Here is a 15,318-nt window from a genome sequence, read left to right as displayed (position 1 = left end):
CTATGATCCATTTTGAGTTAATTTTTGTGAAGGGTGTAAAGTCTGGGTCTAGATTCAATTTTTTGGCATGTGGATGTTCTGTTTTCCAGCACCATTTGTTGAAGAGACTATCTTTGCTACACTGTTTTGGTTTTGTTCCTTTGTCAAAGATCAGTTGACTGTATTTATGTGGGTCTATTTCTGGGCACTCTATTCTGTTCCATTGATCTATTTGTCTAGTCTTTTGCCAATACCACACTGTCTTGACTACTGTAGCTTTTAGTGAGTCTTGAAGTCAGGTGGTGGTCAGTCCTCCAACTTTGTCCTTCTTCAATACTGTGTTCGCTATTCTGGGTCTTTTGCCTCTCCATGTAAACTTTTGGATCAGTTTGTCAATATTCATAAAATAACGGTATGATTTTGATTGAGATTGCATTGAATCTATAGATCAAGTTGGGAAGAACTGGCATCTTGACAATATTGAGTCTTCCTTTCCATGAACATGGGATATTTCTCCTTTTATTTACTTCTTTTTTGATTTCTTTCATCAGAGTTTTAGAGTTTTTCTCATGCAGATCTTGTACATATATTGTTAGATTTATACTAAATGTTTAATTTTAAGGTGTACTAAATGGTATTAAATTTCAGATTCCACTTGTTCATTGTTGGTGTGCAGGAAAGTGATTAATTTTTGTATATTAACTTGAATCCTGCAACCTTGCTATCATCACTGATTAGTTCCAGGGGTTTTTTTTTTGTTGATTCTTTTGGGTTTTCTGTACAGATAATCATGTCACCTGTGAACAAAAACAGTTTTATGTCTTCCTTCCCAATATGTATACCTTTCCCCCACTTTGTTGCCTTATGGCATTAGTAAGGACTTCCAGTATGATGTATGAAAGGAGTGGTGAGAGGGAATATTATTTTTTTAAAAATCTACATTATCACATTTTTGTGTAGTTTTGTTTGTACTATTCTGTTTTAATAGTATTACTGATCTTATAGACTAGGAAATGCTGAAGAGCACAGGGGAGTCAACATCATCATGCAACAGGGCACTGTCCTAGCCTCCACCCTGTTCAAAATTCTTACAGATAGCTGAGATGAATGCCTAAAGGTAATGATATATTTGCATCTCAAAAAACTGAGAGTGATAGTTAATACCTAGGATCATAAAATCAAGGTCCAGAAAACCTTGATAAAATTGTATTATAAAATATTACATTAGGAATTTTGTTTCTGAAAATAAATTATATAATATGGTATAAAGGGCAGAGCTGGTCTAAAATTGGTTCTTATGGAGTAAGCAACAAGCAAACAAAAACAGAAGGAGAGTAGCACTTATATAATTAGAAATTAAATAAGAAGCAAAGGAAACTGATATTAATTCAGCCTGTAAATGGGGCCAAGCACTGGCAGAGGCATTTTGTAGGTGCCAAGGAATCTAACACAATCCTAGACCATATTAACAGGAGTTAGTAGCCAGAATACGGGAGGTAACTGCCACACTGTGTGCTGAGAGGCGTTGGTGATTTGTGGACATGGTGCCCAACTAATTGAAGGTGACCAGCATGGTGACAGGTCACACGAAAGGTCATTGAAAAAGGTTTAATTTGAAAGATGTCAGGTAGAAAAAAATGAATTATTCTGTCTAGAACCAGAAGTACAAGGTAGTATGTTCCCCGTCAATGTAAGTATTTAAGCAGTGGCAAAATGACCAGCTGTTAGGGATGAAGGAAAGTGATCTGCTTTAGGTGAGCATTGGACTAGATGACCTCTAAGGTTCCTTCCAAGAATCTAGGTACGTCTTTAGGCCAAGTTAGAAAAAGAATGGCGGAGCATTCATGTCATGGGGGTTTATCCTCACCGAACTGAGCACAGCTGGTCTTCAGCTTTAATGAGATTCAGACAGTGAGAAAGAAAAGAGGTATTTCCAGTTAAGATAAATTCCAGCTATTATCTTAGGAAACAGGAAATTCAGGGTTTTACAGGAGAAATGTGTGCCAAAAAAAGCTGGAGTTAGTTTCTAGGGGGACTATTATTCAAACAAAAGAGCCCTTGTTTTTGATTATGGAGTTCAAAAGTCATGGGATATGGGCATTATAAAAGAGAGGCACCTGCTTGTGTATTAAAAAAAAATTAATTTCCTATATGGAAATATTGTCTCCGAATTTAATCATGAATGAGAAGGAAAAAGACTCAAGTGCTCTGCTTAATTTTGTGTTAAAAATAAAAAAGTGATTGAGGTTGCCACCTAGTGACTGTTTTCTGCTTTTCAATTTTAGCTCTTGAACATGGGTCCCGTGGCAGTGATTTCGAACCTGGCTGTGCATTAGTATCACCTGGAAGTTTTCCTAAACTTTTGATTTCCAGGACCTACCTGAAGCCGAAATCAGAATCTTTGAGGTGGGGCTCTAGAGGTTCTGCTCTATTTTAAAGATCTTCAGATGACTCTACTGGACCTAGTCTACCACCAGTGTTAGGAATTAACTGCCCTGGGGACATATTGTGTGTGGGATGAAGTGTCACAGAGCCAAATTTAAAGTGCAGTATTTACCTACTTTCTGTAACAACTTGGTTTCAGCAACATGCAGCTTGGTGTTGCACCTTTGTACCTGAAACTTAAGATAGGCTTAGCATGGCTAGAGTTTACCCTACTACTAAATACAAAGATACACAATCAAAGATGTTTATTATAACACTGGTTTTAATAATGATTAACAAAAAACTGCTTCAGTGTTCATCAATAAAGTTTGGCTAAAAAATAACAGTAAATCCAAACATTGAAATTCTATACAGCCACTTAAAAAGAATGAGGTATTTCTCTATATGCTGACACCCCAGATGTATTATGTGCAGAAAGCAAGCTGTTATTTCTAGGAAAGAAGTGATTCTGATGTAGGTGGTCTGGAACTGATCTCAGAAACACTGCATTAGTGAGTAGAGGGAGTAATAGTTGTGATACAAGGCCATGAACGGGGTCTAGGGGTTTCCATTTTTAACGGGTTCCTCAAGTGATTTTAATGCAAATCAAAGTTTGAAATCACTAGCTGGTATCTTTCCAGTGACCCTCAAATCAGTCTCCTAGTTCTCCTCTAGGTTTGTGGACAGTCCAGATCTTCCTCTGTGTTAACCTGGCCCTGTGGGGATGCTTTCAGTTTATGATGAAGAGATACTGTGCCTTGTGGCTTGTCTCTATCAGAAAATGATGAAAATATGATTTAAAGTGAGTTTATAAGATGTCTTTCAAACACAGACCTTTAGACAGGCTCTTGCAAAACGGAACATTTTCCCAGTTTGTGGGTGGGGCTTCCCCAATTCACCCCAATGTGGAAAGTAATCTGGTGGCTCTCAAGCTGTGGTGAGCCATCAGGTCACGTACAAATCAGTCGTTCTAGCAGGATATGACCACAGCATATGTCTCTGTAAAAGACAGAACAGAAAGTGTGACAAGGAAACAAAGAAGGAACCGAAGGAGCAAAAGTCAAAAGTGCAAAGGGTCGTAAAGGGCTGATTTGAGATGTGTTTGCTGTTTTATGTTTCCCAAAGGCTTGGGTTCTGGGAGATTGTCCCTTGTTATTTGAATTTTCAGCTGGTAGAATTTGCGAGCAATAATCCATGCGTCTGCAGTGTTCTCCTACAAAGTCGCCTTTGTGCCCTGTCCAGTGTTAGGTTGGTGAAAGGAACCAGCCCCTTACAGGGGAGGTCCCTCAGTTGGGCTCACGTGTTTTATAGCAAGGGGTGGGAGATTGGAGGGATCCATGAAGATGGAGAATATGAATGTGAAAGCCTCCTCGGACCCCCAAGCCTCCCTGCAGCCAGTGGAAACGAGCCTTTACTCTGACTCTCCAACACATGGTGTTACAGGGATTACATAGTTGATTTTGGTTTTTTTGGATGTGGACCATTTTATAAAGTCTTTATTGAATTTGTAACAATACTGCTTCTGTTTTATGTTTTGGTTTTCTGACTGCGAGGCATGTGGGATCTTAGCTCCCTTACCAGGGATGGAATCCGCACCCCCTGCATTGGGAGGCGAAGTCTTAAACACTGAACTGCCAGAGAAGTCCCAGGGATTATATAGTTTCTTTTGTTTTGTTTTGTTTTTGTTTTTGTTTTTTTTAACATCTTTATTGGAGTATAATTGCTTCACAGTGTTGTGTTAGTTTCTGCTGTATAACAAAGTGAATAAGCTATATGTATACATATATCCCCATATCCCCTCCCTCTTGCATCTCCCTCCCACCCTCCTTATCCCACCCCTCTAGGTGGTTGCAAGGCACCAAGCTGATCTCCCTGTGCCATGCAGCTGCTTCCCACCAGCTATCTATTTTACATTTGGTAGTGTATGTATGTCAATGCTACTCTCTCACTTCGTCCCAGCCTACCCTTCCCCCTCCCCATGTCCTCAAGTCCATTCCCTACATCTGCGTCTTTATTCCAGTCCTGTCCCAAGGTTCATCAGAACCACTTTTTTTTTTTTAGATTCCATGTATAAGTGTTAGCATATGGTATTTGTTTTTCTCTTTCTGACTTACTTAACTCTGTATGACAGATTCTAGGTCCTCCACCTCACTACAAATAACTCAATTTTGCTTCTTTTTATGGCTGAGTAATATTCCATTCTATATATGTGCCACATCTTCTTTATCCATTCATCTGTTGATGGACACTTAGGTTGCTTCCATGTCCTGGCTATTGTAAATAGTGCTGCAATGAACATTGTGGTACAGACTCTTTTTGAATTATGGTTTTCTCAGGGTATATGCCCAGTAGTGGGATTGCAGGGTCATATGGAAGTTCTATTTTTAGTTTTTTAAGTAACCTCCGTACTATTCTCCATAGTGGCTGTATCAATTTACATTCCCACCAACAGTGCAAGAGGATTCCCTTTTCTCCACACCCTCTCCAGCATTTACTGTTTGTAGATTTTTTGATGATGGCCATTCTGACAGGTGTGAGGTGATACCTCATTGTAGTTTTAATTTGCATTTCTCTAATGATTAGTGATGTTCAACTTCTTTTCATGTGTTTCTTGGCAATCTGTATATCTTCTTTGGAGAAATGTCTTCCAACCATTTTTGGATTGGGTTGTTTGTTTTTTTGATACTGAGCTGCATGGGCTGCTTGTATATTTTGGAGATTAATCCTTTGTCAGTTGCTTCATTTGCGAATATTTTCTCCCATTCTGAGGGTTGTCTTTTCCTCTTATTTATGTTTTCCTTTGCTATGCAAAACTTTTAAGTTTCATTAGGTCCCATTTGTTTATTTTGGTTTTTATTTCCATTTCCATTTCTCTAGGGGGTGGGTCAAAAAAGGATCTTTCTCTGATTTATGTCATAGAGTGTTCTGCCTATGTTCTCCTCTAAGAGTTTGATAGTGTCTGGCCTTACATTTAGGTCTTTAATCCATTTTGAGTTTATTTTTGTGTATGGTGTTAGGAAGTGTTCTAATTTCATTCTTTTACATGTAGCTGTCCAGTTTTCCCAGCACCACTTACTGAAGAGGCTGTCTTTTCTCCATTGTATACTCTTGCCTCCTTTATCAAAGAAAGGGTGACCATATGTGCGTGGGTTTATCTGTGGGCTTTCTATCCTGTTCCATTGATCTATATTTCTGTTTTTATGCCAGTACAACAGTGTCTTGATTACTGTAGCTTTGTAGTATAGTCTGAAGTCAGGGAGCCTGATTCCCCCAGCTCCATTTTTCTTTCTCAAGATTGCTTTGGCTATTCGGGGTCTTTTGTGTTTCCATACAAATTGTGAATTTTTTTATTCTAGTTCTGTGAAAAATGCCAGTGGTAGTTTGATAGGGATTGCATTAAATTGCTTTGGGTAGTACATTGCTTTGGGTAGTACAGTCATTTTCACAATGTTGATTCTTCCAATCCAAGAACATGGTATATCTCTCCATCTGTTTGTATCATGTTTAATTTCTTTCATCAATGTCTTATAATTTTCTGCATACAGGTCTTTTGTCTCCTTAGGTAGGTTTATTCCTAGGTATTTTATTCTTTTTGTTGCAGTGGTAAATGGGAGTGTTTTCTTAATTTCACTTTGAGATTTTTCATCATTAGTGTATAGGAATGCAAGATTTTCTGTGCATTAATTTTGTATCCTGCTACTTTACCAAATTCATTGATTAGCTCTACGAGTTTTCTGGTAACATCTTTAGGATTCTCTATATATAGTATCATGTCATCTGCAAACAGTGACAGCTTTACTTCTTCTTTTCCGATTTGGATTCCTTTTCTTTCTTTTTCTTCTATGATCACTGTGGCTAAAACTTCCCAAACTATGTTGAATAATAGTGGTGAGAGTGGGCAACTTTGTCTTGTTCGTGATCATAGTGGAAATGGTTTAAGCTTTTCACCACTGAGGACGATGTTGGCTGTGAGTTTGTCATATATGGCCTTTATTATGTTGAGGTAATTTCCCTCTATGCCTACTTTCTGGAGGGTTTTTTATCATAAATGGGTGTTGAATTTTGTTGAGAGCTTTTTCTGCATCTATTGAGATGATCATATGGTTTTTATTCTTCAATTTGTTAATATGGTGTATCACATTGATTGATTTGCATATATTGAAGAATTCTTGCATTCCTGGGATAAACCCCACTTGATCATGGTGTATGATCCTTTTAATGTGCTGTTGGATTCTGTTTGCTAGCATTTTGTTGAGGATTTTTGCATCTATGTTCATCAGTGATATTGGCCTGTAGTTTTCTTTCTTTGTGACATCTTTGTCTGGTTTTGGTATCAGGGTGATGGTGGCCTCATAGAATGAGTTTGGGAGTGTTCCTCCCTCTGCTATATTTTGGAAGAGTTTGAGAAGGATAGGTGTTAGCTCTTCTCTAAATGTTTGATAGAATTCGCCTGTGAAGCCATCTGGTCCTGGACTTTTGTTTGTTGGAAGATTTTTAATCACAGTTTCCATTTCAGTGCTTGTGATTGGTCTGTTCATATTTTCTATTTCTTCCTGGTTTGGTCTCAGAAGGTTGTGCATTTCTAAGAATTTTTCCATTTCTTCCACGTTGTCCATTTTATTGGCATATAGTTGCTGGTAGTAATCTCTCATGACCCTTTGTATTTCTGCAGTGTCAGTTGTTACTTCTTTTTCATTTCTGATTCTATTGATTTGAGTCTTCTCCCTTTTTTTCTTGATCAGTCTGGCTAATGGTTTATCAATTTTGTTTATCTTCTCAAAGAACCAGCTTTTAGTTTTATTGATCTTTGCTCTCATTTTCTCTATTTCTTTTTCATTTATTTGTCATCTGATCTTTATGCTTTCTTTCCCTCTGCTAACTTTGGGGTTTTTTTGTCCTTCTTTCTCTAATTGCTTTAGGTGTAAGGTTAGGTTGTTTATTTGAGATGTTTCTTGTTAAGGTAGGATTGTATTGCTATAAATTTCCCTCTTAGAACTGCTTTTGCTCCATCCCATAGGTTTTGGGTCATCATGTTTTCATTGTCATTTGTTTCTAGGTATTTTTTGATTTCCTCTTTGATTTCTTCAGTGATCTCTTGGTTATTAAGTAGTATATTGTTTAGCTTCCATGTGTTTGTATTTTTACAGAATTTTCCCTGTAGTTGATATCTAGTCTCATAGCATTGTGGTTGGAAAAGATACTTGATACGATTTCAATTTTCTTAAAATTACCAAGGCTTGATTTGTGACCCAAGATATGATCTATCCTGGAGAATGTTCCATGAGCACTTGAGAAGAAAGTGTATTCTGCTGTTTTTGGATGGAATGTCCTAAAAATATCAATTAAGTCCATCTTGTCCAATGTGTCATTTAAAGCTTGTGTTTCTTTATTTATTTTCATTTTGGATGATCTGTCCATTGGTGAAAGTGAGGTGTTAAAGTCCCCTACTATGATTGTGTTGCTGTCAATTTCCCCTTTTATGGCTGTTAGTATTTGCCTTATGTGTTGAGGTGCTCCTATGTTGGGTGCATAAATATTTACAATTGTTATATCATCTTCTTGGATTGATCCCTTGATCATTATGTAGTGTCCTTCTTTGTCTCTTGTAATAGTCTTTGTTTTAAAGTCTATTTTGTCCGTTATGAGAATTGCTACTTCAGCTTTCTTTTGATTTCCATTTGCATGGAATATCTTTTTCCACCCCCTCACTTTCAGTCTGTGTCTGTCCCTAGGTCTGAAGTGGGTCTCTGGTAGACAGCCTATATACGGGTCTTGTTTTTGTATCCATTCAGCCAGTCTATGTCTTTTGGTTGGAACATTTAATCCATTTACATTTAAGGTAATTATCGATATGTATGTCCCTATTACCATTTTCTTAATTGTTTTGGGTTTGTTATTGTAGGTCTTTTCCTCCTCTTGTGTTTTCTGCATAGAGAAGTTCCTTTAGCATTTGTTGTAAAGCTGGCTTGGTGGTGCTGAATTCTCTTAGCTTTTGCTTGTCTGTAAGGTTTTTAATTTCTCCGTCAAATCTGAATGAGATCCTTGCTGGGTAGAGTAATCTTGGCTGTAGCTTTTTCCTCTTCATCACTTTAAATATGTCCTGCCACTACCTTCTGGCTTGCAGAGTTTCTGCTGAAAGATCAGCTGTTAACCTTATGGGAGTTCCCTTGTGGGTTATTTGTTGTTTTTCCCTTGCTGCTTTTAATATTTTTTCTTTGTATTTAATTTTTGATAGTTTGATTACTATGTGTCTTGGTGTGTTTCTCCTTGGATTTATCCTGTATGGGACTCCCTGTGCTTCCTGGACTTGATTAACTATTTCCTTTCCCATATTAGGGAAGTTTTCAACTATAATCTCTTCAGTTATTTTCTCAGTGCCTTTCTTTTTCTCTTTTTCTTCTGGGACCCCTATAATTCGAATGTTGGTGTTTTTAATGTTGTCCCAGAGGTCTCTGAGACTGTCCTCATTTCTTTTCATTCTTTTTTCTTTATTCTGCTCTGCAGTAGTTATTTCCACTATTTTATCTTCCAGGTCACTTATCCGTTCTTCTGCCTCAGTTATTCTGCTATTGATCCCTTCTAGAGAATTTTTAATTTCATTTATTGTGTTGTTCATCACTGTTTGTTTGCTCTTTAGTTCTTCTAGGTCCTTGTTAAATGTTTCTGTATTTTCTCCGTTCTATTTCCAAGATTTTAGATCATCTTTACTCTCATTATTCTGAATTCTTTTTCAGGTACACTGCCTATTTCCTCTTCATTTGTTATGTCTGTTGGGTTTTTACCTTGCTCCTTCATCTACTGTGTGTTTCTCTGTCTTCTCATTTTGCTTAGCTTACTGTGCTTGGGGTCTCCTTTTCGCAGGCTGCAGGTTCGTAGTTCCCATTGTTTTTGGTGTCTGTCCCCAGTGGCTAAGGTTGGTTTAGTGTTTTGTGTAGGCTTCCTGGTGGAGGGGACTAGTGCCTGTGTTCTGGTGGATGAGGCTGTATCTTGTCTTTCTGGTGGGCAGGTCCACGTCTGGTGGTGTGTTTTGGGGTGTCTGTCTGTGGCCTTATTATGATTTTAGGCAGCCTCTCTGCTAATGGGTGTGGTTGTGTTCCTGTCTTGCTAGTTGTTTGGCATAGGGTGTCCAGCACTGTACCTTGCTGGTTGTTGAGTGGAGCTGGGTCTTGGCGTTGAGATGGAGATCTCTGGGAGATTTTCGCCATTTGGTATTACGTGGAGCTGGGAGGTCGCTGGTGGACCAGTGTCCTGAAGTTGGCTCTCCCACCTCAGAGGCACAGCCCTGACGCCTGGCTGGAGCACCAAGAGCCTGTCATCCACACGGCTCAGAATAAAAGGGAGAAATAAAAGAAAGAAAGAAGAAGATAAAATAAAATAAAATAAAAAAGTTATTAAAATAAGAAATAATTATTAAAAATTCTTTTTCAAGTAATTAAAAAAAAAAAGAAAGAAAGAAAGAAAGAAGAGAGCAACCAAACCAAAAAACAAATCCACCAATAACAAGCACTAAAAACTATAGTTAAAAAAAAAAAAAAAAGGAAAGACAGAACCCTAGGACAAATGCTAAAGTAAAGCTATACAGACAAAATCACACACAGAAGCATACACATACACACTCAGAAAAAGAGAAAAAGGGAAAAATATATATATGTCGTTGTTCCCAATGTCCACTTCCTGAATTTGGGATGATTTGTTGTCTATTCAGGTATTCCACAGATGCAGCGTACCTCAAGTTGATGGTGGAGATTTAATCTGCTGCTCCTGAGGCTGCTGGGAGAGATTTCCCTTTCTCTTCTTTGTTCGCACAGCTCCTGGGGTTCAGCTTTGGATTTGGCCCCGCCTCTGCGTGTAGGTCGCCTGAGGGCATCTGTTCTTCGCTCACACAGGACGGGGTTAAAGGCGCAGCTGCTTCGGGGGCTCTGGCTCACTCAGGCCAGGGGGAGGGAGCGGTACGGAGGAGGCGGGGCGAGCCTGCGGCGTCAGAGGCGTCGTGACGTTGCACCAGCCTGAGGCGCGCTGTGCGTTCTCCCGGGGAAGCTGTCCCCGGATCACGGGACCCTGGCCGTGGCGGGCTGCACTGGCTCCCGGGAGGGGCGGTGTGGAGAGTGACCTGTGCTCGCACACAGGCTTCTTGGAGGCGGCAGCAGCAGCCTTAGCGTCTCATGCCCGTCTCTGGGGTCTGCGCTGATAGCCGTGGCTCGTGCCCGTCTCTGGAGCTCGTTTAGGCGGCGCTCTGAATCCCCTCTCCTCGCGCACCAGGAAACAAAGAGGTAAGAAAAAGTCTCTTGCCTCTTCGGCAGCTCCAGACCTTTTCCCGGACTCCCTCCCGGCTAGCTGTGGTGCGCTAACCCCTTCAGGCTGTGTTCATGCTGCCAACCCCAGTCCTCTCCCTGCGATCCGACCGAAGCCCGAGCCTCGACTCCCAGCCCCGCCCGCCCCGGCGGGGGAGCAGACAAGCCTCTCGGGCTGCTGAGTGCTGCTCGGCGCTGAGCCTCTGTGTGGGAATCTCTCCGCTTTGCCCTCCGCACCCCTGCGGCTGCGCTCTCCTCCGTGGCTCCGAAGCTCCCCCCCTCCGCCACCCGCAGTCTCCGCCCGCAAATGGGCTCCTAGTGTGTGGAAACCTTTCCTCCTTCATGGCTTCCTCCCACTGGTGCAGGTCCCGTCCCTATTCTTTTGTGTCTGCTTTTTCTTTTTTCTTTTGCCCTACCCAGGTACGTGGGGAGTTTCTTGCCTTTTGGGAGGTCTGAGGTCTTCTGCCAGCGTTCAGTAGGTGTTCTGTAGGAGTTGTTCCACATGTAGATGTATTTCTGATGTATTTTTGGGGAGGAAGGTGATCTCCACATCTTACTCCTCTGCCATCTTGAAGCTCCCCCTGAAGTTGTTTTTGAAACGCAGGCTTCATAGTGTCTTAAAAACTAATGCATCTTGAGTGTCTACTTGGTTGAAAATAGGTCCTAATAAGACTGAGTGAGAGGGACTTCCCTGGTGGCACAGTGATTAAGAATCTGTCTGCCAATTCAGGGGACATGGGTTCGAGCCCTGGTCTGGGAAGATCCTACATGCTGTGGAGCAACTAAGCCCGTGCCCCACAACTACTGAGCCTGCACTCTAGAGCCATCTGCAACTACTGAGCTCGCGTGCCACAAGTACTGAAGCTTGTGAGCCTAGAGCCTGTGCTCTGCAACAAGAGAAGCCCTTGCGATGAGAAGCCCATGCACTGTAATGAAGAGTAGCCCCCGCTTGCTGCAACTAGAGAAAGCCCGTGTGCAGCAACGAAGACCCAACACAGCCAAAAATAAATAAATAAAAATAAGTAAATAAATTTATTAAAAAAAAAAGACTGAGTGAGGAGACAAGGTTGTTTCTTATGGATTATAGCAGTTGCCCTTTGGTTGTCCCTACATCCAGTCTTCTGCCTTCCAACTCCCCCTACCCAGTCTTTCTTAAGCTCTAAAATATATATAGTATAATTTAAAGTCATCGACTATCAAGCCCTCATTTGCCCGTTAGAGCTTACTGTCAGCAGCCCTTCTGCATGTGTAATACCTCAAGGAAAATGGATTTTACTAATCTTTGCTCTTTCCTTCAGCTAGAGTTCATCTCTTTCCTCAGAACTCCTATAATCACTTTATGTTTCTATTATTGAACTTACCACAGTCTGCCTTGTATCTTTTCTATCCCTTTCTTCTTAACTAAATTACAGTCTTAATAAGAGCCAGGAACATCTCTTTTCTTCTGATCCCCATGTAGTTTTGTAAAATGTGGTCATTCAGTAAATGTTCTTCAACTGACCTGAATGTTATATCGAACAGGATCAGGTATCTTGACTGGCTGGAGTTGCCAAGAACAGTTTAATTAGGGCTACAATGTCAAGGTAGATATTTACAAGCTGAGAAATCTAAAACAGTGAGGCTGGAGAGAGTAGCAGATGCGGAAATAAATTCCATAGCCTGGTGTGATCTTTTCTTTTTGGGCACAAGGTGGCAGACTGTGCCCATTTCAGTAATTGCATGCAAGGCAGCTTAGTGAGGCTGAAATTTTCTGCCCTATTTTGGAAATCTATGTTTACTTAAAAATAAATAAATAAATAAAAGTGAAGCTGGTGAAGCTTGGTGGCTGAAACCTGGGTTTGGATGAAGCACAGACCCACTATCTGACTGCAGGCTGTGCTTCCGGATCTCTGGTCCTTCTGTTTGGGACTCACCCCTCCATGTCTGCATCATCCCTTAGCAATGTATCATGGATATTGAAACATTTAGAGTTTCCCTTAAATGGATGAAGCAAATCAAACGTTGTCAGTGTTTTGAATAAATATGCATGAACACTGAGGCTTGGAAGGAGGAAACAAAATCTGACCAGAGAATTGAAATGTACAGTTTCCACACTAGGTAGCAGACTAGGACAGATAATCTTTGGAAGGTCCCACCTATAATCACCCAAAGAAAACATTAGTTTTTCTCTATCAGCTCATTTTTTTGTCTTTACAACAGCAAGTGTGTTTCATGTGATCAGACCATTCACATGTAAAGGTCTGATACAATCTAGATATAACTAGCAGGTTGATTTCAATTCATTTATCTGCAATTTAAATGCTAATATAGTTTTCTTCACTTCATTAATTGCCTTCAGGTGTGTGTGTGTGTGTGTGTGTGTGTGTGTGTGTGTGTGTGTGTGTGCACCAAAACTGTCTTTTATTAGAGAAAAGCAAAGTACCTGTACTAGGAATAGTTTATTCGGGAATTCTGATTGTGACTAATTTATTAGGTGATATGTTAAGTCTTTCTATTGATACTGGTTTCTGTTATACCCAGAAGATGGAGAAGAACTGAGGGGGGAAAAGTATTCCTTGTGTGCAGGTTCTAAGAAGCATTTCTTTCAGGTTCTCTCTCTCTTTAGAGATATATATGTATGTGTATATATATATATATATATACACATACATATATATGCTTACATATTCATATATGTGCATAAATATATACATACACTCTCCATGTGTATGTCTATATATACATACATTCATATATATAATGTATATTATGTATTATGTCTATCTGTCTGTGTGACATACATATGGTAGTACAGTGAGTGTTTAAGAGCAGAGACACTGGAGCTTGACTGCCTGGATACAAATCCTAGCTTACTAGTTGGATCATTTTCTAACAGTTCTATGCCTCAGTTTTCTCATCTGTAAATGGGGATAATAATACTACTTGTGTAATAGGGTGGCTCTGCAGATTAGAGGATTTAACAGAGCATGGCACATGTTAGCCATTATGATTTGAGTGTAACTGATTTATTCCATAGCTTACACTACAGCTTTTATTTAGTAAAAAAAAAAAAAAAAAAAAAAAAAAAAATGTACCTTCTATCTACCCAATGTGGGAGTTTAGATTTTTTGAAAGCACCATAATGTTGTATTGACATTGACTTGTATTCGTTTGTGTTATATAGATTATTCAACTCGATAATTAAGGTGCTGTACAGAAAGTGCCAGTCATGATTTCTATTTGGGAACTTTCGTCTCAAAGAGACAAGAGAAATAATATGCACCTTGATTACTGTATTCCCTATCTCTCTCTCTTTCTTCTTCTCTTAGCCCTTCTCCTTGAGAAGAATGTCAAAAATGGAGAGGTGTATTCATTAGGAATTCAACTCAGCTATCAATAACCACCAAAAGAACAGTTGCTTAACAAATCGAGAATTGTTGAAGGAAAGAAGCTGATGGGGCTGGTTGAGAGACATCTCTGTGATTCTTCTGTCCTTTTGTGTTAGAAAACCTACACTCCTTCTATCTCTTTTACTCTCACACTGCTATCACATTCACACTTCTGACACCAGATGTGTGGGGTCTTTTTCCCCACACCAAGTATGTCTGTGACCCTAGCTGGGTGTCCCCAAATTTAACTCAGTTCTGACACTATCTACCCAGAGATAGTGTCCGATCCCACAGATTAGGGGCTCAGTCCTACAAGACTGCCTCCCTCTCCCACTTCAGATGCCAATGGCAAGTCCACGTTGTCACTTGTGCTTCCAACCTATTGCCTGTTGATTGGAGGTTCCCAATACCCCCTCCTTGGGTTCCATTAATTTGCTAGAGTGGCTCACAGAACTGAGGAAAACAGTTTATTACTGTTTACCAGTTTATTGTAAAGTGATATGATAAAAGATACAGATGAACATCCAGATGGAAGAGACGTGTAAGGCAAGTTCTGTGGGAAGGGATGCAGAGCTTTCATGCCCCTCTGGGTGAGCTATTCTCCTATGATGTGTTCACACAACCTGGACGCTTTCTGAACTCCACATTTTGGGGATTTTTATGGAGGTTTCATCACATAGGCATAATCAACTATAAACTCCATTTCCAGCCCCTCTGCCCTCTCTGCAGAATAGGGGGTAGGGTTGAAAATTTCAAGCTTCTAATCACGGCTGGGTCTTTCTGGTGCCCACCCAGAGTCACCTCATTAGAACAAAAGACACTGCTATCACCCAGGAAATCCAAAGGGATTTAGGAACTCTGTGTCAGGAACCGGAGTCAAAGACCAAATATTAGAACAAAAGGTACTCCTAGTGCTCTTATCACTTAGGAAATTACAAGGGTTTTAGAAGTTCTGTGCCAGGAACTGAGAACAGATACATACATATATATATATATGTGTGTATATATGTGTGTGTGTGTGTGTGTGTATATATATATATATATACATACACATATTCCTATTATCTCACGCCCTTCCTTCATGGTCACAAAATGGCTGCTGCACCTCCAGGCATCATGTTGATGTTAAGCAAAGAAGAATAGGGTAAGAATAAAAGGACGGGTGGTACTAACTGTATACACTCTCTTACCAAGAAGACAAGAAGCCTTCCAGAACTCCGCTCCTCTCTCTGACCAGGAGACTTAGGGTTAATCTC

General features: G+C 40.1%; 1 long non-coding RNA gene across 1 annotated transcript in view; it reads left to right on the top strand.

Annotated features, from left to right (window-relative positions):
- Window positions 1–15,318, top strand: part of LOC309628618 — a 188,571-nt gene that overhangs the window by 99,192 nt on the left and 74,061 nt on the right. The window lies entirely within an intron of this gene.

This window comes from Balaenoptera borealis (genome assembly GCF_965194805.1).
Source record: "Balaenoptera borealis genome assembly, chromosome: 4".
Classification (NCBI taxonomy): domain Eukaryota; kingdom Metazoa; phylum Chordata; class Mammalia; order Artiodactyla; family Balaenopteridae; genus Balaenoptera; species Balaenoptera borealis.
This window is presented reverse-complemented; position numbering and strand designations above follow the sequence as displayed.